Source organism: Pongo abelii, chromosome 1 (genome assembly GCF_028885655.2).
Source record: "Pongo abelii isolate AG06213 chromosome 1, NHGRI_mPonAbe1-v2.0_pri, whole genome shotgun sequence".
NCBI lineage: Eukaryota > Metazoa > Chordata > Mammalia > Primates > Hominidae > Pongo > Pongo abelii.
In genome coordinates this window covers 180022875-180023461 of record NC_071985.2, presented here as the reverse complement: position 1 = coordinate 180023461, position 587 = coordinate 180022875, and positions in this window count along the sequence as shown.

The window sequence follows — 587 nt, the reverse complement described above, 5'->3', positions numbered from 1 at the left end:
CTCATAAAAGAAGAAGAAGAAAAAAAAAGGAACAAGGCAATGAAGAGGGTAGGAAAGACAGTCTTGAATTGCTACCACCACCCCTCCCTCATCCTCTGGCAGCAGCTGGCTGCCCGGCACAGAGAGAGAATCTGTGTGCTTATGGGACTTTGCATTGGAACTGAGTGCTGCCCTGTCACAGTAGAAAGCAACTCAGGGCAGAATTCAGCTAGTGCCCACAGAGGAAGCACTTAGAGAAACCCAGAGGGGAATCATCCATCCCAGCGGTCAGGTTCCGGCGAGCCCCACCACCACTGGCTAAAGCGCTTCAGGGTCCTAAATAAATTAGAAAGGCAGTCTAGGCCACAAATACTGCAATTCCTGGGCAAGTCCTGGTGCTGTGCTGAGCTCAGAGCCCGTGGACTTGGGGTGCACACAGCCTAGTGAGATACCAGCTGGGGAGCCAAAGGAGTGTTTATGTCACCAGTCCCCCAACCCCAGGCAGCACAGCTCACAGCTCCAGGAGAGACTCCTTTCCCTTAGAGGAAAGGAGAGGGGAAAGTAAGGAGGACTTTGTCTTACAGCTTGGATACCATCCCAGCCACAGT